Raw genomic sequence first — 26,875 nt, forward strand, 5'->3', positions numbered from 1 at the left:
GACAGGGGATTGAAAGACCTAATAGAGATTAATTACATTGTCCTAACAGAGATTAACTATAATCATTCCCATCGAGTCAACGTCGTCCAAGCTTTGAGCCTGCTGCGTTGTTCTAAAGGCACTATAAAGTAATTTGAATCGTATTTTGAAAGTGGCATGACTGCTGCAGTAGCCAAATCTTATCATGAAATAGCTATCACTAAGGAATGTGAGAAAAACGCTTACATTACCATGTATAAAGCACAAAAGAATGCATGACCATCAAGTTACGTATCTATATGAACAATAGCGTAATCAAACCTACGGGAGGCGAGACATGTGAAGTTATAGACGTTTTAAAGCAAAATAGGACTGAGCTATCTAACATAAATGTGTAGGGGTATATCTGTCAAAGAAGAACTTACTGTGTGCATCATGATAACATCTGCAACGCAAAGAGCGTTTATTGGCTTGGCTGGCTGCTCGTTTATATTTTCTACAAACAAAATTGGTGTTTTGCCTATTGTCATTTAGCATACAAGTCAGTCTCAAGAAAAGTACTTACTTGCCTTTCGTTCTGCAAAAGACTGTTTAGAGGAGATTTTCCAGAAGGTTTTAACCAAATATAGCTGTGATAGATGACAGCAGCGTAGAAAGTAATACCTTATGAGCTGTGTTTTCACACAGCAGGTTACTTCTCTGCATACTTCATGTTAAACAAGCTCTTTGGCTTTGGTTATCTGAAAGTGATTATTAGTTTATTAAAGAGGATCGACAACCGTTATGAGGAAGTTCCGAACTGTAATGTACGACAATACAGAGCGATAAGCCTAAGTCACTATGTCTGATTTATTACATGAGGAAAAAGTGAAGAAAAATAAAACGCTGAAAAAAAGCTTAACACGTTTGAGGGGACGGCGAGAGGAGTCATGTTTAACACATCGCATCAGTATCTTAACACGTGGGAATAACGCAAATAATTACTGTGAACCCTCAATACGAATTTTTAAAGACGTAGTACTGCAGTGCTGTGAAGTTTTTAATACATGTGCGTTGGTGAGCTTTACCGCGAAGACCTTCGGAGTATACCACAAGAAAAGGTTGATTCAGTTTGCCAATGGGAAAGCGAGAAGTGTTTGGTTAGCATATGAAAAATTTTGCCAAGCAAGTAGCAATGTTGAAGGTATTGTACACGTGGATCACAACACTTACTTCATCAAAGAGAATATCGATCTGTACATTGTTGATTGTGAAATGGCAACGTGTGATTGTCCAAATGGAGCTGGGGACGATTCTGTAAACATCTCTGTGCTGTAGAATAAATAAATAAACATAGGACTTTATTTACCACATCACTATATTTAAACGATTCTGATCGCCAACTGTTTGCAAAATACGTCCTGAATAACCAATTTTCAGCTTTGTTCTTTGGAAATATTACTGGTGAATCAAGTGCAAATAACGAACGTAGAAAAACTGACTCTTTCCTACCACATGAAGCACCAGAAACATTTAAACTTCCAATAAATCAAGAAGGAAGCAGCGTAACTATCAGTAACGAAAACTTTGACAATGCTGTTCAAAATATTGAAGCCCTGTTACATCGAATTACTGATATCTTGGAAAGGAATTCAAATGTTGAACATACAAAAATTCTCACAAAGTTTGGATCTTGATTTGTCGATTTTAAAGACTCTTCCAAGTATTATATCAATTACTGTCGAAAAAATGGCGAAGATCTAGAAAACTTTGTGTACAACCTACATCGATCACTCGTGGCAAAGAAAGTAGTCTTCCATGTGGCAACGGAAAGATTCAATCAGGACGACCAGCAAAGTCTGAACTAATGAAAAGAAACCGTATTCAGAAAACTGCGTCAAATATTGATGATGACGAACCTCCTGCCAAAAAACACTGACTTTATAAATGCATAATTATATTTTTATATTTATCTAGTTATGTTAATTGTCTTTCATATTGCATACATCTTCGAACGTAGTTTTATTTCCATCCAGTGTAATAAATACTGAAAGACTGCGTTTTACCGCCCATTCGTCACACGCAAACATGCCCCAAAACAAACAAGGATTTGGAGTGCTCGATCTGTGCTGATAGTAATTACGAACCTGTGCACGATTGGAGGGCGCGCGCCTTGAATTGAACATGAGTACAGACAGGGAATTAGCGTTACAAACCCGAGCGTGTTTCAAGGCACAGCTGGCTCCTGTTGTACACGGAAAAGGCGCGTGTGAGGGCCAGCCGAACGGTATGGACTAGAGATGGGTCGTTCGCGAACTAACGAGTCCAAAGGAACGGTTCACCAAGATGAACGGAAGAAGCGTGGAACGAATTCTAAGGAACGGTCTTTCATACACTCCTGGAAATGGAAAAAAGAACACATTGACACCGGTGTGTCAGACCCACCATAATTGCTCCGGACACTGCGAGAGGGCTGTACAAGCAATGATCACACGCACGGCACAGCGGACACACCAGGAACCGCGGTGTTGGCCGTCGAATGGCGCTAGCTGCGCAGCATTTGTGCACCGCCGCCGTCAGTGTCAGCCAGTTTGCCGTGGCATACGGAGCTCCATCGCAGTCTTTAACACTGGTAGCATGCCGCGACAGCGTGGACGTGAACCGTATGTGCAGTTGACGGACTTTGAGCGAGGGCGTATAGTGGGCATGCGGGAGGCCGGGTGGACGTACCGCCGAATTGCTCAACACGTGGGGCGTGAGGTCTCCACAGTACATCGATGTTGTCGCCAGTGGTCGGCGGAAGGTGCACGTGCCCGTCGACCTGGGACCGGACCGCAGCGACGCACGGATGCACGCCAAGACCGTAGGATCCTACGCAGTGCCGTAGGGGACCGCACCGCCACTTCCCAGCAAATTAGGGACACTGTTGCTCCTGGGGTATCGGCGAGGACCATTCGCAACCGTCTCCATGAAGCTGGGCTACGGTCCCGCACACCGTTAGGGCGTCTTCCGCTCACGCCCCAACATCGTGCAGCCCGCCTCCAGTGGTGTCGCGACAGGCGTGAATGGAGGGACGAATGGAGACGTGTCGTCTTCAGCGATGAGAGTCGCTTCTGCCTTGGTGCCAATGATGGTCGTATGCGTGTTTGGCGCCGTGCAGGTGAGCGCCACAATCAGGACTGCATACGACCGAGGCACACAGGGCCAACACCCGGCATCATGGTGTGGGGAGCGATCTCCTACACTGGCCGTACACCACTGGTGATCGTCGAGGGGACACTGAATAGTGCACGGTACATCCAAACCGTCATCGAACCCATCGTTCTACCATTCCTAGACCGGCAAGGGAACTTGCTGTTCCAACAGGACAATGCACGTCCGCATGTATCCCGTGCCACCCAACGTGCTCTAGAAGGTGTAAGTCAACTACCCTGGCCAGCAAGATCTCCGGATCTGTCCCCCATTGAGCATGTTTGGGACTGGATGAAGCGTCGTCTCACGCGGTCTGCACGTCCAGCACGAACGCTGGTCCAACTGAGGCGCCAGGTGGAAATGGCATGGCAAGCCGTTCCACAGGACTACATCCAGCATCTCTACGATCGTCTCCATGGGAGAATAGCAGCCTGCATTGCTGCGAAAGGTGGATATACACTGTACTAGTGCCGACATTGTGCATGCTCTGTTGCCTGTGTCTATGTGCCTGTGGTTCTGTCAGTGTGATCATGTGATGTATCTGACCCCAGGAATGTGTCAATAAAGTTTCCCCTTCCTGGGACAATGAATTCACGGTGTTCTTATTTCAATTTCCAGGAGTGTAGTTCACTTCGGTCGCGGCTTTCTACTTATAGCTACCGGGAAAGGGACGTGGTCGGTCCCGTTCCCGTCTGTCTCGGTCTCCCTCGGCAGGGCTCGTACTTCTTCGCATGGCTACTCGTCACAGATCAACTGCCGACTGCTCCTAGTTAGTTCAGTGTCGAGTTGTTCATTTCGTTCGCTGTGCACGCCCATTCTAGATCTGAAACCTTTTTTGAACTCTGGACTTTGGTTTATTTCATATTCTATTCAGAGTCCACGACAGGTAATAAAATGTATTTTATAATTACGTAAAAATTACGTGGTGTGTAATACATACGTCTTTTCAGATAACAAAAGGTCATATCAGCTTACTTCGCTAGTTCGACAAACAGCAGAAGACATATAAAAACGCAAGTTTTTCTGATATTACACATGCTAAGGAAGTCAGCACGGCACACACGAGTGGCCATTTTCCGTCTTTTTTTTATTCAAGGTAAAACGGCATGTTCATTGTTATGGAAGGCAGACCGACTTACAACCGGATGAAACCCGCGCTCCATAATCGAGTGTCTGGTGTCACAATTTGTAAAGAGAATACGGTAACTTCTACAATATTATTTCAGTGATACAGGGTGGCGCACGAAAATCGGCCCGTAGTACTAGACTGCTCATTGTCGCCCTCCAACCGTCATCTATTGTTTCGAAGTTGTTTGCATTAGCTGATTTGTTATTTCCTTACTGCCTAATTATTTTATGTTTATCTATTTTGCTCGTAGCGGTCAACAAATCGTGCGTAATTGGCGAGCAGTCTGTACTTGGGGCCGGTTTTCCGTGCGCCACCTTATATCACTGCGATCAGCCACACAACGCTAAACAAGAGGTTTTGCAGAATCACGAAAATTACTTCTGCAAATGTGTGAGAATTCTGTAATGAATCAGAACTCTGTACTCCAGAGGGGAGGCAAGTGCCCCTCTTGGCGCCTTCCATCTTCAGCCACCTACGCCACTAATTGTCAATTTTTCATAAGAACCATATACCGTGCACAAATGAATGGTGAAAGAGTAAAACTGAACAGTTCCCATAAAAGAGCAATCAGCAGTGAACTAGTTATCAAGGATGAACGTGTTTGCCCATCTCTAAAAATGGACATCGATGTCGGTCGTTAGGCGGCAGTGCTGGAATTGTGGGTCGCCGATGTTAGTCCCGCTTTAAGAAGGGGGTGCCGGTCCGGCCGGAGAGTCAAGGCTTGAAGCCAGCAGCGACCCCCCCCCCCCCTCCCCCTTCACAATTCATTACTTATGATTACTTTGCATTACCTTATAGATCTCGCTACTCTTCGTTGTCTGGGGTCTGAATTAGCTACATCTTAGTATTCGAACACGGTTTGCCCTTCGAACTTGCTATTCTGTCGCGCTATCTCCGTTGTCTGACATTCTCTCGTGTTGTCCACCTGTTGTTCTCTGGCGACTCGCTGTGGCAGGTAGGCCAATAGGGGCCAGCCAACAGGCAGGCAGTCCTGAGAGCGAAGAGGATGGCCATCTGACAGACAACAGGCAGTGCTGTGTTCGCCGTGGCGTTGTCCGCAGTTCGTGGAATAGTGGGTAGCGTTGCTGCCTCTGGATCTCGGGGTTCCGGATTAGATTCCCTGCCGGGTTGGGGATTTTATCTGCCCGAGGAGTGGGTGTTTGCGTTGTCCTCATCATCATCATCATTCGTGGCAGTGGCTAGACTGGATTGCGTAAAAAAAGTTGGAATGTGTAAAACTTGGGACTTTGTACGGGCGCTGATGATGGCGCAGTTGAGCACCCCACAAACTAAACACCGTAATCTGTGGCGTTTGTGTGGCTACAAAGCGTTTTCCACAATGTATCCTGCAGCTACCGAGAAAATTGACCCTGAGATTTTGATAATGGAGGCCTAGAAGAGGCCTTGTACTTTGACATATGAACATGAATCCAAAGATACAACCAAACAGGATATGGCGTGGGATGATATTTGTTGTCGATTACTTCTAGATTTCGCAGAACCAGGTTGAGACAGAGTATCCGCTAATACTTCTTTTCACCTCTTCATTATTATTATAATAATTTGAATTACAAGATCACGTGGATTACAAAAGAATTAGCGATATAGTTTCCCCAAATGGGTTACCCATTTTTATTTAGAATTTCGTGAAAGTGACAAGTTTTTAGAAAATATACTTTTCTTACTGCTAGCACGTTACATCTTGCTTCTTCTGACACAATCTAGCAAAAATACTAGTTCAGTTGCAGTTATCATGAATCAAATAACGATGATAAAAAATAAATTGAACTAAGGACAAGGCAGATAAAATATTTACGAAAATTCACAGTAATGTGAGTTCTGAGGTATTGATCGATAGTTGGATACTGGGAAACATGACTAATACACTTATTGTTAGTGTGAAGATGAATATGTAATTTGTTAATTATTTTATTGTAAACATGCACAACAAATGCAATGAATGACTGTTAACAATTAAAAGTGGGTGGCAGTGTGCATCACAGTTTCTTAGAAGGTGTTGCACCCTCGGTTAATGAAGAATCGACAATAATGGTATCCATTCCTTTGCGTCTGATGAATTAAGCCAGAACCCAAATGGTTTTGTTATGCCAACAGCAAACTCTAATTTCACGTTCATTGATCGCTGTTTTTCGGCAATATGCTGAAGGAGCATTCAACGTACCTACGATTCACTGACAAACGGTAGCTGAAAATGCTTTTCACACGCGCAACATCCTGCCTCTGCGTTCGTAGTACGTCCTGTGAGAGCCCAAATGCCTCCTCACCGACAAACACATTCGGCCTAACGATCTCACTAGCGCCTGGTAAGTGAGACGGCTCTGGTATATTAAATGTATTTTCGTTCAGAGGATTCTAAAATGGGTATTTCTTAAACACAAATGTCTCAATCTTTCCAGACGAGTCAAGTCCGAAAAACGAATCTGTAATCTGAGTTGGCCATTGCTGGAAGAACAATTAAAAAGAAGTCCTTGTAACTATTGAACAGTGACCCAGTCGTCTTTGGATTCACCAGTCTTATGTGTTTACACTCGATTGTCCCTGCGCAGTTCGGGACATTCGCACGGGTTTGGCATCCGTTTGCAAAGTCCTCCCAATCCTGGTCTGTCGTCTAAGGCAGACACTTTTCATGCACGCAGCCTGCATTAGCACAGCATACTGTTCCCACTATGTAATCAGCTGTTGACTTGCCAATTCTCTGTTATCGAACAGGGCATCTACGTAACAAGAAGTCAAACAATTAAACCAAAGAGATAAATGTATATAAAACTTATGGTCAAAAAATAGCCATTGTTTAATGATGTTAAATATTTCGAAGTTGTTTGGTTTCCTTTTTTTTGTAGCCCAGAAGGCTGAACAGCAGTAGCGAGACATCAGGCACGGTTGTCGGAAATATACACTGAAGCGCCAAAGAAACTGGTGTAGGTATGCGTATTCAAATGCAGAGATTTGTAAACAGGCAGAATACGACGCTGCGGTCGGCAACGCCTATATAAGACAACAAGCGTCTGGTGTAGTTGTTAGATCGGTTACTGCTGCTACAATGGCAGGTTATCAAGATGTGAGTTTGAACGTTGTGTTATAGCTGAGGTAGCGGTTCAGTGATGGTTTTCCGGTACGACCTTTTCACGAGTGTACGGTGAAAATCAGGAATCTGGTAAAACATCAAATCTCCGACATCGCTGCGGACGGGAAAAGATCCTTCAAGAACGGGACCAGCGACGACTGAAGAAAATCGTTCAACGTGAGAGAAATGAAACGCTTTCGAAAATTATTGCAGATTTTAATGCTGGGCCATCAATAATTGTTAGCGTGAGAACCATTCAACGAAACCTCATCGATGCGGGCTTTTGGAGCCAAAGGCTCACTCGTGTACCATTGATGACTGCACGACACTAAGCTTTACGCCTGGCCTGGGCCTGCCGCCACGAACATTGGACTTTTGATGACTGTAAACATGTTTCCTTATCGGACGAGTCTCATTTCAAATTGTATCAAGCGGATGGACGTATGGAGATGGACCCTGCATGTCAACAGGAGACTATTCAAGCTGGTGGAGGCTCTCTAATTGTGTGGGGAGTGTACAGTTTGAGTGATACGGGACGCCTGATACGTCTACATACCACTCTGACAGGTGACACGTATGTAAGCATCCTGTCTGATCACCTGCATCTATTCATGTCCATTGTGCATTCCTACGGGTTTGAGCAATTCCAGAAGAACAATGCGACAACCCACGCGTCCATAATTGCTACAGAGTGGCACCAGGAATATTCTTCTGAGTTTAAACACTTCCGCTGCCCATCAAACTCCTCAGACATGAACATTATTGTGCATTTCTGGAATGCCTTGCAACGTGCTGTTTAGAAGAGATCTCGACCCCATCGTACTCTTACGGATTTATGGACAGCCCTGCGGGATTGATGGCGTCAGTTACCTCCAGCAATAGTTTGGAGATCAGTTGAGTCCATGCCACGTCGAGTTGCGGCATTTCTGCGTGCTCGGGGGGGGGGGGGGGGGGGGTGTCTATACGATATTAAGCAGTTGGACAGTTTCTTTGACTCTTCAGCGCATAAAGATAGTGAAGATACTCGTTTCAGAAGCAGTGAAAAAATTTAAGTACTTGTATGCCGACTAACTGAGGTTCTTGGCACTTGTTTTAGAAGGAAGAGATTCGGTTTCAGGTTCACAGGAAGACGAAATACGCACATGGTACCGCTTTTCCAATGAAGTAACATCGGATCACGCTTCAGAACCTGAGCAGACCTCAGTAGCGTCATCATTCTACAAAAGTAAATAAGAGTCAGAAGTATGAAATGTGACCTTCAAGCTAAGTGACACAAATTCCTAGACGAAGATAAACGGTTTTTCAATTCCTTGTTGCCTACTTTGCGTGAGTTTGATACGGAACCTGGATTTGCGAATGTTTATCTCTAGTTCTAAAATTAAAATAGCTCTTACTGCAGTTTTAACTACCCTTCAATTGTTAACATTGGGGCCGACAGCTCCCCAGCACAATTAATTTAGCTAAATTTATATGAACAAAGGTGGCAACACCCCCTGCCGTCTAGCAATCCTCTGTCACATCTGTTTACTTCCTGTCATCAGCTTTTCATTCTTGTGCTGCTCATTGTCATTAGCATTCGACACATCTCAAAGTTTGGGCTCAGCCAGTACTTTTAACACGTCAGAAATGTAACGGCTACTGTCTACATTACCGGGTATGCGAACCAGAGGTGATGGTGTTGCGTGTTCCTAAACAGCCACGTTAACACTTCCACTACGAGATAGTGACGAACAGTTTGGTGTAAATTCGCATACGCATGCTTAAAACGGCGAGGAAGGATTTTCTTCGGAAAACTGGATTCGGCTTGGTGCATGACCAGCTTAAAAAGAGGGCTATACTTTTTTCTTACCCAGAGAAATTCACCATAGGGCAGCAAAAATGAGTGGATCATCTGTTGTCAATGACAAACCAGTACGAGAAGAAGTGCCAACTTCCAATACGAGGTGCATCATCTGGCCTAGAAATAAGAATGTAAAACCTCAGTTCACTTGTCATCAGTGTGGAAAACATATGTGCATGAAACATTTCCTTACAGTCTGTGATCAGTGTCTAAATGGTAATTGTAATGAGTCATCAGAAGAAGATTGTTGAATCATTGAATGTTCAGTTTATATTGTGTAAATATTATTTAACTATTATGTTTTATCTAACGCAATAAAATTCATCAATTCTTCTCATAAGTACTATGATTCCATTTCACAATTTATATGGTTGCCTCTACATCTAATTGTATTGATAACCTAATTATTAATGTCATACGTATGTACCAACATTAACATATCATGGGGATCCACTGGACTCCACGTTACCACTTGCCTAAAATGAAGCCACGTTAACAAAGGAAGGTTAAAGTGTGACTGCAACTGACTTTATAAACCACGTACGGAACGTAAATACGGGGCACACCACAACCCAGCGAGCGGCCATACCCTCGAGTATGGTGCACCGTAGTCCGCAGCGGCCAAACGTCAGTACATAGCACTCATTTATTCGGCATTGGAGATATCGAGCTCATTCTAGCGTTAAAAACTAATTTGATATTTTAGCTACATTTGGTACGGAGCATTATATATTCTAAAATGCATCAAACTTAAACTGAGCAGCGACGATATTTTTACTGTAAAGTTTTCAGAATAAATGCTGTGTCTTGCTTTTCTTCAACGTATCACAGTAAGTATGGGCAATAACGAAATGAAAGCCAGTTTATCTCACCAAGCTGTGATGTCAGACTATAAGATGCCGTAAAAGAAAATTTATTTTATCGAACAGTTTCCTCACGATCGAATGAGAAAGAATGCATAGCGAAGAAAACACACAAACCCGAAAACATTGCTTCTTAATATTTTACGCGGAAACTTTAATTAGTAACTAACTACTCAGACGGACGGTTTGCAACAAAAAACTACTCGCGGACGGTATTTGCTTCGTGATACATAACCCGTGTTAAAATGGACCGTTTACCAATTGCGGATAAGGTCGATATCGTGTTGATGTATGGCTATTGTGATCAAAATGCCCAACGGGCGTGTGCTATGTATGCTGCTCGGTATCCTGGACGACATCATCCAAGTGTCCGGACCATTCGCCGGATAGTTACGTTATTTAAGGAAACAGGAAGCGTTCAGCCACATGTGAAACGTCAACCGCGACCTGCAACAAATGATGATGCCAAAGTAGGTGTTTTAGCTGCTGTCGCGGCTAATCCGCACATCAGTAGCAGACAAATTGCGTGAGAATCGGGAATCTCAAAAACGTCGGTGTTGAGAATGTTGCATCAACATCGATTGCACACGTACCATATTTCTATGCACCAGGAATTGCATGGCGACTACTTTGAACGTCGTGTACAGTTCTGCCACTGGGCACAAGAGAAATTACGGGACGATTACAGATATTTTGCACGCGTTCTATTTAGCGACGAAGCGTCATTCACCAACAGCGGTAACGTGAACCGGCATAATATGCCCTATTGGGCAACGGAAAAATCCACGATGGCTGCGACAAGTGGAACATCAGTGACCTTGGCGGGTTAATGTATGGTGCGGCATTATGGGAGGAAGGATAAATTGCCCCCATTTTATCGATGGCAATGTAAATGGTGCAATGTATAATGATTTCCTACGTTACGTTCTACCGATGTTACTACAAGATGTTTCACTCCATGACAGAATGGCGATGTACTTCCAACATGATGGATGTCCGGCACATAGATCGCGTGCGGTTGAAGCGGTAATGAATAGCGTATTTCGTGACAGGTGGATTGGTCGTCGAAGCATCATACCATGGCCCGCACGTTCACCGGATCCGACGTCCCCGGATTTCTTTCTGTGGGGAAAGTTGAAGGATATTTGCTATCGTGATCCCCCGACAACGCCTGACATCATGCGTCAGCTCATTGTCAATGCATGTGCGAACATTACGGAAGGCGAACTACTCGCTGTAGAGAGGAATGTCGTTAACGTATTGTCAAATGCATTGAGGTTGACGGACATCATTTTGAGCATTTATTGCATTAATGCGGTATTTACAGGTAATCACACTGTAACAGCATGCGTTCTCAGAAATGATTAGTTCACAAAGGTACATGTATCACATTGGAACAACCGAAATAAAATGTTCAAACGTACCTACGTTCTGTATTTTAATTTAAAAAACCTACATGTTAGCAACTGTTCGTCTAAAATTGTGAGCCATATGTTTGTGACTAATGCAGCGCCATATATCACAAAGCGAAAAAAGTGATCCAACTAAAACATTCATATTTCTTTACGTATTACACGAATATGTAATAAAAATGGGGGTTCCTATTTAAGAAAACGCAGCTGATATCCGTTTGACCTATGGTTGCTCCATCTAGCGGGCCAACCATAGCGCCATCTGGTTTCCCCCTTCAAGCTAGACAAGTTTCGTTTTTTGTAGCTTTTTCGTTTGACGCTTATTTCGTGAGATATTTGGCCTGGTCACTATCAATGGACCACCCTGTATGAGTGATAAGAGAATATTTGGAGTTTAAATGAGGCAGAAAGAAGAAAATTGAGGGTATTAATTACAATTTCTTCGGAGCTGTCATAAGGGACGGAGCACTATGGTGCATTGGACAAGAACGACGAACCTACTGTGGTGGAGCAGCTGTTAAGGCACTGGACTCACTGAAATGAGATTCAGATCCCCAGTCCTCCCAGCCTTATATGGTGTTCCGTGATTTACTTAAATCACTGAAAAAGAATGTTAGAATAGTTCCATTCAAAAGGCCACACTCAAATTCAAGTCTCGTCCAGTTCGAACTTGCCTTTCATCGCTACTGTCTTCGTCAAGGACACGCTTATCTTCCGTAATTCATCAACGATATGAGAGGTAGTCGGACTTACTTCACCTAAAGTGATTCAAGAAACAGCAGAAAATCTAAACCGGGATTGCCACAGGGCTATCTGAGCGGCAGGAGTCCAGTATTTAACCAACTGTGGCGATGGCCTGAAGTGAGCCCAAATCCCGAAGACATACTCTGCTACAAATGTAGTCTAAAAAAGACGACGGTTAGCTTAGTCGTTCTCATGACCTTCCATAATATATTCAGGCCTTGGCGTTCCGTTCCGTTCCGACGAAGTACTACGGCATATTCGCCAACTTACTTCCGCTTCCTCTGCGCGCTTCAGCCGCCACGGCCTTCAATTAACTCGCTCTCAAAGTAAGCGTCGTTAATTAGGACAAGTTCCCGAGCATGCAGATCCGGCTCTGCAAAGGATGCACATCGCTTTTGTTTCAGCAAGGCCTGATTTTTTCCCCCCGAATTACAGAACTGTCAGAGATTTGTTCTGTTTACGTAAATTCAATGTGGAAGTCTCTGAAGCGTATCTACTGCTATAAAAATAATGGAATCCGTTTTGTACCATTTGTTATGACACAACTCTTAAGGTGTGACAGCCACGAGCTAGAACAATTTTTATGTGTAGAAACTATAGCGGCTCCATAAGCTGTGTGCTTCCAAAACTCAATATATTGCGGTAGAACGACAAACTTTTGATTCTGTTTCCCTCTGATAATCTAATTATTGTTCGCAACTGGACTGGTTATGGACCGTACTATCATTGTTACGCATCACACAAACAAAAACTATATAACGTTATTCCATCCAAAATATGCCCACAAAACATGAAAGCATAAAAATAACAAAAGATAAATTTAGTGAAATACTTCCTCATACACTTCCTCTCAGTGATCAAATGCATCTGCAACGATGGTTCACAAATCTGATTAGCGTACTTCGACCATAGATACTAGTAGACTGGCCTTGCTGTGCAGAAGCTATGGGGCTAGTGTGGCTCCAACATAAACCACGTGACTGTTGGCAAAACGTGGCGGGATTTCAAATCAGCGGCCTGTCATCCTATGTTTGTATCGTATTTTACCCACATTTCTCAATTAACTGCCAAACGCTTCCAACAAAAATTAGTTTTTTATTTGTGAAAATTATGCCAGAACTACATTTGACCTGGATTTGTTCACAGTACCATTTATAAAATCTAACAAATACATCGGACGCCACTCTGTTGGGCAGCGGGACGAAATTACTATAACTATCAATTCAAGTAAAATGTCGTTAAAATTCTTTTAAACAGTAAGAGTGGGCTCAAGTCAAGACTTTAAACATTGGATTCGCCACGTTTTGAGCTCTAGTCTCTTATAAAAGAAAATGGGATATGGGAATTATGTCAACTATAGGTATCAAAATTGTTGACTTTAGGAGCAGGTCCATTTTAGAGTATCAATTTTAGGTGCACTTCAAAGGTTCAGTTCCCACTATTTTTACAAAAGTTTAAACTATCAGTTTTTTTAAAAAAATGTTATTTTAGATGAAAGGTGAGACTTTGAAGTTTCAGAAAATAATTTTGGAGCCTAGGTTTAAAAATGACAGACACTGTACATACAAATTATAGATATACATTGTAAATAATAACTAACCTATCAAAACACTTCTCCACGAAGTGCTTCGAGCAAAGGCGCGTATGTGCAAATGGCTTAAAGTTTTTCCGTTTCAGGGCCTGTATCCAAAGCTGCCTTCGGTTTTCATCCTTAGGGAGCCTATAAGTAGGAACGAGAAACGATTATACTTACTTCTGTAACCGAATTATCACAGATACTTTCCAAAATGTAATACAGTCCTGGAAATGGAAAAAAGAACACATTGACACCGGTGTGTCAGACCCACCATACTTGCTCCTGACACTGCGAGAGGGCTGTACAAGCAATGATCACACGCACGGCACAGCGGACACACCAGGAACCGCGGTGTTGGCCGTCGAATGGCGCTAGCTGCGCAGCATTTGTGCACCGCCGCTGTCAGTGTCAGCCAGTTTGCCGTGGCATACGGAGCTCCATCGCAGTCTTTAACACTGGTAGCATGCTGCGACAGCGTGGACGTGAACCGTATGTGCAGTTGACGGATTTTGAGCGAGGGCATATAGTGGGCATGCGGGAGGCCGGGTGGACGTACCGCCGAATTGCTCAACACGTGGGGCGTGAGGTCTCCACAGTACATCGATGTTGTCGCCAGTGGTCGGCGGAAGGTGCACGTGCCCGTTGACCTGGGACCGGACCGCAGCGACGCACGGATGCACGCCAAGACCGTAGGATCCTACGCAGTGCCGTAGGGGACCGCACCGCCACTTCCCAGCAAATTAGGGACACTGTTGCTCCTGGGGTATCGTCGAGGACCATTCGCAACCGTCTCCATGAAGCTGGGCTATGGTCCCGCACACCGTTAGGCCGTCTTCCGCTCACGCCCCAACATCGTGCAGCCCGCCTCCAGTGGTGTCGCGACAAGCGTGAATGGAGGGACGAATGGAGACGTGTCGTCTTCAGCGATGAGAGTCGCTTCTGCCTTGGTGCCAATGATGGTCGTATGCGTGTTTGGCGCCGTGCAGGTGAGCGCCACAATCAGGACTGCATACGACCGAGGCACACAGGGCCAACACCCGGCATCATGGTGTGGGGAGCGATCTCCTACACTGGCCGTACACCACTGGTGATCGTCGAGGGGACACTGAATAGTGCACGGTACATCCAAACCGTCATCGAACCCATCGTTCTACCATTCCTAGACCGGCAAGGGAACTTGCTGTTCCAACAGGACAATGCATGTCCGCATGTATCCCGTGCCTCCCAACGTGCTCTAGAAGGTGTAAGTCAACTACCCTGGCCAGCAAGATCTCCGAATCTGTCCCCCATTGAGCATGTTTGGGACTGGATGAAGCGTCGTCTCACGCGGTCTGCACGTCCAGCACGAACGCTGGTCCAACTGAGGCGCCAGGTGGAAATGGCATGGCAAGCCGTTCCACAGGACTACATCCAGCATCTCTACGATCGTCTCCATGGGAGAATAGCAGCCTGCATTGCTGCGAAAGGTGGATATACACTGTACTAGTGCCGACATTGTGCATGCTCTGTTGCCTGTGTCTATGTGCCTGTGGTTCTGTCAGTGTGATCATGTGATGTATCTGACCCCAGGAATGTGTCAATAAAGTTTCCCCTTCCTGGGACAATGAATTCCCGGTGTTCTTATTTCAATTTCCAGGAGTGTATAAGTCTGACTGTACAGGCATCACGTTCAATACTTTAATTTACGTGATACTCTATTTCAATTGTAAAAAACATATAAAAGTCACTTCAGCAGATTTCAGTAAACGCATCTGCACTATCATAGAAACACACGTGAAATGTAATGCCATTTCCCCCGACAAAACGCTGAGTTCAGCCATAAGCGCAACACGAAACAACCATGTTTTGCCAACATTCACGTGACTTCAGCCCAGAGATGTTGGAGCCACGAAAACGACGTCAGGGTCATTCTATTATATTTATTGTCGAAGTTAGCGTATGACGCAGCAAAATCTCTGCAAAATAAACGTAAGAACCACGACAAAAGATAGAAACACAGTTATTTAAGGATTCAAATCAGCACAGATATACTTCATTCACATGATCACAATCATGCAGCATCGAACAGATACACTGCTAATTGAAAGTAACAACGCCAACTACGTAAATTCAATGTAGTGGCTTAAAAAAATCTTAGTTTCAAATACAAACTTCCACGTATAGTGCAGTATGATTCTTTGTAATGTTTTCGAGCCATCAAACATGTAGAAAGTTTCTAAATATACGATTCATTAGATAAGCACTTTAAAGAGCACAATAATAATGGCTGATGCTTTTTCCAGGACAGAGGAAATACTCGTATAATTATGATAATGTACAGTAGAACAATTTACGTAGTTACACAAGCGGCAACAGATGACACTATAGATTTGTCGGAAATGATTACGCACCGATGAAGCCTTGTTGTGAATGAGTATCTGGACTAATCGTTCAGCTGTAACCGATTTCAAGTCATTTCTTTCCGAGCGCGACATGCGAAATTTATTTTGTTTATTTAAGTGGAGGGCACTATAGCGAAAATCTGTCTAATTGTTTTTGCCCCACTGTTATTAACATTTCTGCTTATCACAAACGGGAATAATTTCAAAACTGTGAACGTCAGTGTGGTTCCTCGCATTTGTGTCGAATCATATTGTTTCACATTACACTAAATTATGTCCAAGTTAATTTTTTGATGCAATGTTAATCATACTATAAGCTCGGATTCAAATCTTGATCTAGCACAAATTTTCATTTTTCTCGACAGCCTTAATACAGTACATTGCTTGCAGTTTCAGCATTCCTGAACAGATTTATCCGATATCATTTCATGGCATCGACAGCAACAGGTTTCATTTACTCTGATTCCATCGTCAATACCATCATCTTTATTATTATCGTCATCATCAATAACAACAACATTTATGAGGCATAGGCTTGGTTCCTTCTTCACGAGAATGTGTCGGCTCATCTGGTGAGACGCCTTCCTACAGGCTTTCGTTTTGGTTTGTACTCCAATTTGGAATTCTGTTGTTGCCCAAGCCGCGCGCGATTAGGCGAGCGGTCTAAGGCTCTGCAGTCATGAACTGTGCGGCTAGTCCCGGCGGAGGTTCGAGTAGTGTGTAAGCTTAGGGACTGATGACCTTAGCAGTTAAGCCCCATAAGATTTCACACACATTTGATTTTTTTGTTTTTGCCCAATCCACCAATAAGCTCCAACCATTTCAGTTTATTGCCATATCTTGTATTATTTATTTTGAAAGAGTGTAATTCTTACCGTGCATCATTATTTCTGTTTTCATCCAGGAATGTACAGCTGTCACGTATCAGAAACATTTCATCTTGCCAGCTTCTAATTTTCACTTGGATGATCTGTTTAAATTGGTAACAACTGTGTATTTGTTCTATAATTTTGTCGTCGTTGACTCTTTCAGTCCTCGAATGTTGTCTCCCTTGCTTTGCTACAGATACTTTCTGGTTAAAATATTTTCCACTTTAATAACATTGCCCACTTTAAAATGTATTTGTCAGAGTAATATTCTACTTTTAGGTCACTGCGTCTATGTACGAGGGCTATCCACAAAGTACATTACGTTTTGGAATTAAAAATAAATAAAGTATTGGAATTTTTTTTATTATATACAGATGAAAGCCACACTTAAATACTACTTTTCTACATAGTTGCCATTTAAATTAAGGCACTTATCGTAGCGATGGACGAGCTTGGAAATTCCTTCGTCGTAAAATTCGGTCGCCTGCGTCTTCAACCACGTGGTTACCTCTTCTTGAAGCTGTGCGTCGTCATCAAAAAGCTGCATAGCCAACCACTTCTTCGTTGCTGGGAATAAGTGGAAGTCGCTCGGTGCCAGGTCGGGACTGTACGGCGGATGAGGAAACAACTCCCACCTAAAAGATTCGAGAACTTCACGAGTGGCATTTGCCGTGTGGGCCCGGACGTTGTCGTGAATCAGCAAGATCTTTGAGCCCAACTTTCCCCTGCGCTTGTTTTGTATTGCTCTTCTGAGGTTGTGCAGAGTTTGGCAATACCTTTGAGAGTTTATTGTAGTGCCTCTTTCCAGGAAATCCACAAAAATCACACCTTTTCTGTCCCAAAAGATAGTCGCCATCACCTTCCTTGCCGACATTGTCTGCATGCATTTCTTGGGTTTTTGGGGGGAATTTGTGTGCCCCCACTGCATTTACTGCAATTTTGTCTCGCAGTTCACATGCTTAACCCACGTTTCGTCACCAGTAACGATGCGATAGAGTAATGAGTCGCCATCTTTCTCGTAAGCGTCCAAAAACGTTAACGCAGCAGCCATTCGCAGATTTTTGTGAATCTTTGTCAAGATTTTTGGTATCCATCTTGCACAAAACTTGTGGTAACCAAGCTTTTCGGTAATGATTTCGTGCAACAAACTTCGTGAAATTTGTGGAAAACTCAGAGAGAGTTCCGTTATTGTGAAATTACGGTTTTCACGGACTGCGGCATCGACTTTTTCGACAAGTTCGGCAGTCACTATGCTGGGTCTTCCACTTCGCTCTTCGTCGTGAACGTTAGTTCGGCCATTTTTAAATTTTATGACCCATTGACGCACTCCACCTTCAGTGATTATGTTGTCCCCATATACTTCACAAAGCTGCCGATAGGTTTCTATCGGTGTACAGTTTTTTGCAGTCAGAAACCTTATTACAGCACGCACTTCACACTTCGCGGCATTTTCAATTAACGCTGACATTTCAAACTGTCACAGTAACTCAACGGAATACAGCACGAACCTCTCACTAGCACGGCAGGATGCCAACTGAGCGGCGGAATGCCATGACACCAAGATGGCCGCGCTTGCCCCACCCCTAACGGACACAAACGAAAACGTAATGTACTTTGTGGATAGCCCTCGTATATAGTAAATACTATTAGTGTACACTAAATAAGAAAGAATTGAACAGCAGCAGAAATTAGATAAACGACATACTTATCTAAATTGAGACCATGTAGTAGACTAAGTGAAAAAAATGTTCTATTTTAAAAGCAAACGCACCACGACGGACATGGCAAGGATGACATAAGGAACAGACTGCCATAGGCACTGACATTATTCCTCGTCAAAATATGTCCAATAGTGTCAAACGTACGTCTTACTTTGAGAAACAAATTTTGAGAATATGCGTCTGGAGCACAACTCTGTATGGTAGTGAATCACATACTGTGGAGGAACTAGAAAAGAAGAGAATCGAATCAATTTGATTTGTGATGCTACAGAACGATTCTGTAAACTAGGTGGGTGGAGTAAAGAAGAAAGGAGGAAGTCCGCGGCAGAATCACAAGGAATGCTACGTGTGGAGAAGTTGAGACATCTAGGATTCACTTTCATACTACAACAGGAATCTTAGAGCGTTTAAATTGTAAGGAATATATCCTACAAAGGAATATTCCCTACAAATAACCCAGGACATACGATGTTAGTACTATTCTGAGCTGAAGAGCTTGGCACAGGATGTGAAATTGTAGGTCGCATAAGACCAGTCGGAAGACTGATGACCCAAGAAAGGGGACTGGTCAAATAGGACACCCGTGTTCAGCTCACTGATTTACGACCTTTCTGTTCCTGCTGATAGTCTGTCCGTATCAACTTATAGTGGCGTATTCCTATACAGGGTTTTATCTGAAAACACTCGTTCGTGTTTTCCTTTTAATTTCACTTATTTCTCACAGTTTACAGTAATTATACTATTAAGTCGATTTCCGTATAATATAAATAATAGGATATTTTTTAATATCAACAAGTTTGGAGAATGAACGAACCTGGGAAAAACACTACTGTTCTTCTGGCAAGAGGCCTTCGTTACTTAAATCGAAGCACTTTGTAATGAGACACATTTAAGTACACTCGCTGAACCCGAAGGCACAGCATAAATTTTGTTCGTATATCTGTAAGTTTCAATTCAGGGTGGAGTTTCAGGTATTTGGAAGTACGCATCAGTATTCAGTGAGTGTATTAACTAACGCCATCTGTTAGACACATAAAGAACTATTTGCACACATGTTGTAATTTTTCTGTTTTGAAGAGACTGGTAAATGGTTCAAATAGTTCTAAGCACTATGGGACTTAGCATCTGAGATCATCAGTCCCCTCGACTTAGAACTACTTAAACCTAACTAACCTAAGGACATCACACACATCCATGCCCGAGGCAGGATTCGAACCTGCGACCGTAGCAGCAGCGCGGTTCCGGACTGAAGCGCCAAGAACCGCTCGGTCACAACGGCCGGCGACTCGTAAATGCTGATGTTATTATTTTCGTGATTAATTCTTCCAAAACATTAATTATGTATCATCCATTAAATATCTAGTGAAACCAAACGCAGCATGTATAACAAATTAACAAAGCTGTACGGGAGCTGCATTCGCTAGGTAGAGACTTCATTGCTGTAACATCTTTGAATATAATGGCCGTCTGTTGCAGTTGGTTGTTTCGTGATGTACTCAGAATATAGTCGCAGCACGTGTTTGTGGTGATAAAGCAATTGACAGAGGAATTTGCCTGTTAGATGTCAGTACACGGAATATTAGAAGAAGAGGAAGAACACTACGGAATCATTGATCTGACAGTGTCATAAAATGAACGATGAAGGACATGAAACTGCCTCTAATACACGACCACGATGACAACGCAGCTGAGTGACGCTTCTCTTTGTAAAGCGCAATATCCCACTGCCGTTCATTAGAAACCGTGTGTTAGTTGACTGTTTTTCCAACTCGCTATCATAAAGCATTTGGCACTGAATAAAATAGAACATACTGTTCTGCCAATGCAGAAACTGATAAAATAAAAAACTACACAGTATTCCTTGTACTAATAATTATCTTGCGAAATTCCTAATAACTAGTTTAGTTGTATGTGTGACAGTGTGAGTGATTATTGCGTGTACTGTGGCTGTAAGTTCACCGTGTAATCCAAAACGACGTAAGCAATATCGTTTGGAGACTTTCGCCAACACTACAATGCTGTCCAAATTTTATTTATTACTAGTTTCAAAATTGTCAGTTCGTGGGCAAGAAACAGTATTTTACTGTGTACTTGAAATGTAGTTATAGCACGGCGTTGGACAGTTCGATGCTCATGGTGGCATTTTTGCGTAAATCGGTACTACTAATGTAGGTAGGCTGTTTAGGTTTTTTTATTGGTAATGCCACCTCTGTATAAAAAAAATCACTGGCTGTGCTGTGTGCAGTCTGTGGTTGCTTTGCATTGTTGTAATACTCAACCATTGTAGTGTTAGGCAGCTGGCTGTGAACAGCGCGTAGCGTTGCGCAGTTGGAGGTGAGCCGCCAACAGTGGTGGATGTGGGGAGAGAGATGGCGGAGTTTTGATATTTGTCATGAACTGCTCTCTCTCTCTCTCTCTCTCTCTCTATATATATATATATATATATATATATATATATATATATATATATATATATATATGATATCAAGGTAAATACATTGTTTGGTCTCTATTAATATCTTTCATTTGCTAACTATCCCTATCAGTAGTTAGTGGCTTCCATAGTTTGAATCTTTTATTTAGCTGGCAGTAGTGGCGCTAGCTGTATTGCAGTAGTGGGAGTAACCAAGATTTTTGTGAGGTAAGTGATTTGTGAAAAGTACAGGTTAATGTTAGTCAGGGCCATTCTCTTGTAGAGATTTTTGAAAGTCAGATTGCGTTGCGCTAAAAAATATTGTGTGTCAGTTTAAGCACAGTCCTGTAAAATTGTTCAAAGGGGACGTTTCATATGTCGACCCTTAGCCGAGGATACCTCACTGGAATCTTCTGATTTTTTCTTGTAGTTTGTGTAATTAGTGTAGATTTTGTTTATTGCTAGCGCGTAATTGTAGAGAGAATCTCCTTTGTAGTTGCAGTCTTTCATTGTTGTACAGTAAAACAGGTGTGGCACGCATGTAGATTTGCACCAAGTATTTCGCAGCTGCAATTAACTAGATATTATTTTCAGTGCTATGTTAATGTGTTCCCCTATTTTTGCTCTTAAAATTGTGTTTTTCTGTGTTGTCGTGTGAAATATTGTGACAATAATGGCGTGTGAAAAACGCAACACTAGGCTCCAAAGTAAACTGAGAAATGACAGCGAAGACGAAAGCAGTGTGTTAGCGCCACCGTGTAATGAATTAACTAATATTCAAAGTAGTAATTTGGTAATTGTGCCTAGGGAAATGGAGCGGGCGGCAAATAATGGCGTAGGCAGTGAAACAATTAGTGAGCAGGGAAGCATTATCGATCGATCGGTCGGCAATAGCTCGGCTCAGGAATCCGAAATCACACGACACGATCTCGCAAATACTGTAGATTCAGGTTTTGGATCCTCACCGTTTTCTCAAATAAGTCAAGACACATTTTCCGCTTGTCAAAATGTGAATGTTGCCGGTGCAAATTCACTGCCGAAAAGCACTGAGGAACATGTTTCAGACACCAGTGCATTGTTATTACAATTAATGCAACAAATGGGACAAAAGCTTGAAAAGTTAGACACAATAGAACAACACCAGAGACAAACACAGCAACAGTTAGACACAGTGGAACAAAATCTCAAAAAGTTAGACACAGTGGAACAAAATCTCAAAAAGTTAGACACAATGGAACAAAATCAGAGACAAACACAGCAAAATCTTCAAAAGTTAGACTCATTGGAACAAACTCTTGAACAAACACGTGAAGATTTAACTACTGAGTTACATAACATTGAATCGAAATGTCAAAAAGTCTGTAATGACGTATAAACACAAATTTGTGAGCATTTTCAACCTATTTTTTCGCGGCATGAAAATGCATTACAGAATCACGAAGCAGCCATAAAAGAACTGCAAACCATTGTTCATGAAAATCATGAGACCTTGTCGGCTAAAATTGACTCAGTTGCATCTACCGATTCGGTTATGCAACTTGCAAAAACTCAGGAAAACTTAAAGGACACAGTAGATACTCTGAAACTTGGTTCAGAAAAACACACTGAGGAAATGTGTTCACTATCAGAGAAAGTAGCCGAACTTTCGGATCAGTTCACTAACTTATCTACGAAGGTAGATGATAATCTGAATGACACAAAACCGGTAGTCTTTAATGACACAGAAGAGAGCGAACAAATTAGGAAACTGAAACAAAATCTGAATCAAATTAATACGCAACACCAAAGAGAAATCCGCGAAGTACAAGATCAGCTGACACAGGTAATACAAGAATTACGTATTTCAGAGGACACTCGCGCCCCAATACGGGAAGAGGGACATAGAAATACGGAACAACCACAAAATAATAACACAGGACATTTCGGAAATTATGAAAGAAATTGGCAAGGCGCATTGGATTTTGAGATGGAACCGCCGACACGACGTAACAATGACCGATATGCGACTCGCCGACATGATGACTTTGACTATAAGCTGTTCATTACTACACGTAAATTTAAAACATTTAAGAATTCTGCCAACGACATTCATCCACAAGCATGGCTCCATCAATTCTCTCATTGTTTTCCTCCCAACTGGTCGTTAGAACACAGATTAGAATTTATGTGTGGGTACTTAGAGAATGAACCAGCTGTAAGAATGCGATCGGTCATTCACGATTGCCACAGTGAAGGAGAATTTTACCATGCCTTCCTTCCAGCATATTGGTCTCAAGCTACACAAGACCGAGTAAAACATGGCATCATAATGATGAAACATTTCGAACAATCTGAATTCTCCAGTCTTGTGAAATATTTTGAAGACATGTTGCACAAGAATCAGTGCCTGTCAAACCCATACAGCCCCTCAGAACTCATCCGCATTTGCTTAATCAAATTACCTGAACATTTACGACATATTATTTTAGCAGGACGTTGCAAAGAAGACATTGAGGCTTTTCAGGGACTGTTACAAGAACTGGAAATTGACACTGACAATCGGGGAACGCGGGAACAGGAGCACAACAATTACAGGTCACATCTGTCACAATTCCGCGATGACAGAAATAATACACGACAAGGCTATTCTTATAACGCGAATCGTGACCAAAACAGACACCACCCATATGACAACCACTGGCAGAGTAATAATAGTTACAGAGAAAGATCGCATTTCCGTAGTAATGAATATAATAGAGATAACCATGGAAACAGACAATATGGGAACCAAAACAATTATTATTACGGGAGACAGAATAACTTTAGACGCAACGGTCCAGCGCGCAGTTACGATTCAGGGAGAAATTCTCCACCACTTAACCGACAAGAAAGAAACTACAGGAACTACCAACATGACGACAGACGATGTGATCGTAACGACAGACCTGAATTGCATCAGAACTGGCGGGATTTAAACAGGGCAGGGCCCTCTCGTCACAGTGAATTTGTAGAAGTTAGGTCTCCAAATCCCAATAATGACGCGCGCCAACAAAGAGACAGACAATAACTCGCACAAGCAGGCAGCCGCGTGCGCCCGCTGGCTCAGAGAAAAATAACATAAGACGCTAGCCTTGAGAAAAATTTTAGCATTCTTTACCGATGTATAAAACATGACAATTGCTTTTCAGTTGAAAAGTCTGAGTACTATGAAGAGTAAAGGTTTACACCACATTTCACATGTAAAACCGTTTATTGAAAGATAATCTGCTTTTTAACTTTGTCTTTGCCATAAAACTTTTCACTTCACATTTCTAGTATGCTTTGTCAGACTTAAGAAACTGTTAACATGCAACAATGTTTGAAGTTAAGTATCCAGTCTAGAACCTATGGAACATTTTTAAACAGAGATTACGATTGCATTGTTATAGTGAACAGACGACACAGTGTTGTATTTGTACATTCTTGCTTGTTAGTTGCACGATTACGGAACAACTATCAGGCTCACATACTTAGAACATATGCCGGCACTGCAAATGAGATTTTCATGTAACATTTTGGTTTACTTGAAAAGACATTCTTTATTTGAAGTACTTTCTGTGGGATTAAAGATGACTTAGCACTTGGTTTCTTTGACAGCTACACAATTATATCACGACGCTACTAATGTGTGACACAATTTACATTGTTGCTTCTGTGCTGTATCTGTTTTATATCTGCACAGCTTTCTGAATTCTTCTGGAAAGTAAAACATGTTTTAGTAGTAACTTTTGTGGTATGGCTACAATGCGACAGGGTTTTCCGTAGCACAACAATACGTTACAGTACAGTACTTTCTTCATCACGCCAATAAGCATAATAACTACGATATCTATACGCAAAGCATTTCACTTTTGTGTATCATGAGGTAAGTACATTGACTTCTGCAGAACTTAGCTTTCGGAGGACGATAACTACGACACTTCCACAGAGATTATGTTGCAACAAGACGCACATTTAGCGCTACAGGACACGTATTTGAGTGATTAATCTTATACTTAAAACACTTATTTTTAAAGATTTTTGAATTGCAAAGAAAGTTTTCCGTGATACATTTCATTCCATTGCTGTAATTTGTAACACCTGAGGGTATAATTACATTTATCCTCAGGGGGGTACACGCTTACTTTGTGTACCATGTGTTTGGCATGCACAAGGAGCCCTAGCTAATATGGTATTTGCTTATACAACTTTACACATCGGTACCATATTTCTCTAACACACAAATTACACAGCTATCTGATCATGTAACTGAGAGATAAACATTTTTTGTTTACTACATTAGTGACAGATGTTTACGTAATTACACAGTTGAATAACTTCACACGTATGAAATTGCATTTTGTCAGTACTTTGTGAACTGTTCATATTTTTTTGGAACCATTGTGATACTATGAGAACTTTGAATGATGTATTTGGTATTGGATCATGATTTTTGAAGTGCGTTTGAGGCGGATGACACTTTTGACATGAGCAGAGAATTTTTTTAGGTTTTGAAATTATTGGAGGAATCTACGACGATTTTGAGAGTTGACTGAGGTATTATGATGTTATTTTTATGACGACGATGTGTATTATGCTGTTGAGGTATGTTTATGATGAACAATTTGATGCTATATGGGGAATTTGATTATGCTATGTATTTATTACGATGAAATAGTGAAATGTCGTCACAAGATTGACGTGTCGACGAATATGTATATGTGTAATAAGGTAAGGAATAATGAGTAGTGGTTAGGGACTCTGGTTTGTGAAAAAAGGTTGTTGGAAACCAAGAATCGTACTTTAAGAGTTATGAAATGTGTGTAAATGCGTGAATGTATCATAATGCCGGCGAAAATTTTTTGGACACTGTTATATTCATACGATTTTGTTTCTACAGATTTGTAACGCAAATTCTTGACCTATGAAATTTTTATATGAGACTGTCGCTGTAGCGAAAACTGCTGTCGTAAATATTTCGTTAAGAAAGGTAAGTGACCGTGAAGTAATTCGTTGTGAGCGGCCAGGTGTATCAGACGCCTGGAGAAAAAGCCATTATTGCGAGCCCTTTTCAGCGGCACAGGTAGAAAAAAAAAAGGGAGGCCATTATCCTCGCTATTGACGTTCCTTTGTAGAGAGCATCGCAAAAACGACACGGTCGAACTTGAAAACATATGTTGACACTGTGGAGCTCTTAATTTATGATATTTACAGAAATGCCTAATGAAATGACGAGAAATATTTTTACATCTGCACACCTGATTATGACAAGCGTCTTTCTACGAGAGCTGAGAGAATGGCTACTAACTTATGAAATGTCACATGACTATTGATTGATATTTTTATGCTTTGGTTTGCGTAATTGCTTATTTCATTTGATATCTTGTTTCTAGCTGCACTGCAGCACTGGTTAAAATAAAATTTAATAATTATACTAATGTAGTTATTTTATGCCTACAGATCCAGTCAATAAGAAATTTATGATCTACTTCCAAGAAAACGAGGGCACATAAATAGACATTTCCCTTCACAGGAATTGCATAAATAATTTTTTTTACGATTTGGTAACTTATCTGCTAGTGTAAGTTCTCGTGATGCATCACTCTAGTGTTAAGATGTGACATAGGTATTAGACATTTTTAGTGTAATACTTTTTCTGCTTGAACTTTGTCATGTTTAGGTATAAGTTATGCTG

The sequence above is a fragment of the Schistocerca nitens genome, chromosome 9, assembly GCF_023898315.1.
Source record: "Schistocerca nitens isolate TAMUIC-IGC-003100 chromosome 9, iqSchNite1.1, whole genome shotgun sequence".
NCBI lineage: Eukaryota > Metazoa > Arthropoda > Insecta > Orthoptera > Acrididae > Schistocerca > Schistocerca nitens.